Genomic DNA, 2,578 nt, shown 5'->3' on the forward strand with positions numbered 1-2,578 from the left:
GCGAGTACAAGACTACAGCTAAGCCCCCGAGTGAGAGGATTGCTCATCACTAGGTAGGATTTTTTAAACTTAGGCGAGTACGGGACTACAGCTAAGCCTCCGAGTGAGAGGATTGCTCTTCACTCAGTAGGATTTTTAAACTCAGGCAAGTACGAGACTGCAGCTAAGCCCCCGAGTGAGAGGATTGCTCATCACTTGGTAGGATTTTTTAAACTTAGGCAAGTACGGGACTGTAGCTAAGCCTCCGAGTGAGAGGATTGCTCATCACTCGGTAGGATTTTTAAAACTTAGGCGAATCAGATTCGCGGCTAAGCCCTCGAGTGAGAGGCTTTCTCTTCACTCAATTGGATTTTTAAAACTTAGGCGAGTACGAGACTGCATCTAAGCCCCCGAGTCGACCGATTCGGTGTTGTTCTTAATCCCCAAAGGACTGATGGAAGCTCATTTACCCAAGCGCCTGCTGCATGTTTGAGGTCACGCATCAATTAGGCTTTCAGCCCTTGGAGGATCAAACCATTTGCTTTTTCTGCCTGTCCATTTGACTGCGGGTGGGCGACTAAAGCGTAGTCAACTCGAGTGCCTTGGGAAGCGCAAAACACTCTGAACTCATCAAAATCAAAGTTGGAGCCATTATCTGTGATAATGTTGTGAGGGGCTCCATATCTGAATGCCAGCTCTCTGATGAAACTGATGGTAGTGCCTGAATCGAGATTCTTGATGGGTTTGGCTTCGATCCATTTAGTGAACTTGTCGACTGCTACAAGAAAATGAGTGAAACCACTTCTACTGGTTCTCAGATGACCGACCATATCCAATCGCCAAACAGCAAATGGCCAGACGAGTGGAATAGTCTTCAAGGATAATGCAGGCTTGTGGGACATGTTGGAGTAGAACTGACGACCTTCACATTTGTCAACTATATCTTTTGCCATCTCATTAGCTCGCGACCAATAAAATCCTGCCCGGTATGCTTTGGCCACGATGGTCCGAGAGGACGCATAGTGACCATAGGTCCCCGAGTGGATGTCATTGAGGATCATTCGACCTTCTTCAGGTGTAATGCATCGCTGGGCAACTCCAGTAACACTCTCTCTGAAAAGCCGTCCACATATCATGGTGAAAGCTTTGGATCGACAAGCAATCTGACGGGCTTCATTTTCATCTTCTGGAAGTTCTTTCCTAAGCAGGTACGCAATATATGGCACCGTCCAATTGGGGATGACGACCAAAACCTCCATGATCAGGTCGGCCACGGCTGGAATCTCGACTTCAGTCGGATCGGCAGAGCTTTTTGGTTGCAGGGGCTCTTCTGTGAAAGGATCCTCTTGAACTGACGGTGTGTGAAGATGCTCTTGTGTGAAAGGAGCAAGCTTGTGGGGCCATTGCTGGTCGACTCAAAGCACAAGGTCTCCTTCCTGGAATGCTCGATCTCTCACGTTTCTGGCATGGAATCGACGGAGGTCTTGCTGATAAATGGTCGACCAGATCAAGGCCATCTCTCTTTCATCTTCCAGAAGATCAACAACATCTTGTCGAGCTTATTCTACTTTAGCTTCTGAGAAGAGTTCTACTCAGGGTGCATTGTGAAGCAAATCAGTCGGCAGCACGGCTTCAGCCCCATAGACCATGAAGAAGGGAGTTCGGCCAGTCGACCGATTCGGTGTTGTTCTTAATCCCCAAAGGACTGATGGAAGCTCATTTACCCAAGCGTCTACTGCATGTTTGAGGTCACACATCAATCGGGATTTCAGCCTTTGGAGGATCAAACCATTTGCTTTTTTCTGCTTGTCCATTCCACTGCGGGTGGGCGACTGAAGCGTTATCAACCCAAGTGCCTTGGGAAGCGCAAAATGCTCTGAACTCATAAGAATCAAAGTTGGAGCCATTATCCATGACAATGTTGTGAGGGACTCCATATCTGAATGTCAGCTCTATGATGAAACTCATGGCAGTGCCTGAATCGAGATTCTTGATGGGTTTGGCTTCGATCCATTTAGTGAACTTGTCGACTGCTACAAGCAAATGAGTGAAACCACTTCTGCCGGTTCTCAGAGGCCCGACCATATCCAATCCCCAAACAGCAAGTGGCCAAATGAGTGGAATGGTCTTCAAGGCTGATGTAGGCTTGCGGGACATGTTGGAGTAGAACTGACAACCTTCACATTTGTCGACTATATCTTTTGCCATCTCATTAGCTCGCGGCCAATAAAATCCCGCTCGGTATGCTTTGGCCATGATGGTCCGAGAGGATGCATGGTGACCACAGGTCCCCGAGTGGATGTCATTGAGGATCATTCGACCTTCTTCAGTTGTAATGCATCGCTGGGCAACTCCAGTAACACTCTCTCTGAAAAGACGTCCACCTATCATGGTGAAAGCTTTGGATCGACGGACAATCTGACGGGCTTCATTTTCGTCTTCTAGAAGTTCTTTCCTGAGCAGGTACGCAATATATGGCACCGTCCAATCGAGGATGACGACCAAAACCTCCATGATCAGGTCGACCACGGCTGGAATCTCGACTTCAGTCGGATCGGCAGAGCTTTTTGGTTGCAGTGGCTCTTCTGTGAAAGGATCC

This window comes from Triticum aestivum, chromosome 4A (assembly GCF_018294505.1).
Source record: "Triticum aestivum cultivar Chinese Spring chromosome 4A, IWGSC CS RefSeq v2.1, whole genome shotgun sequence".
Taxonomy (NCBI): Eukaryota; Viridiplantae; Streptophyta; class Magnoliopsida; order Poales; family Poaceae; genus Triticum; species Triticum aestivum.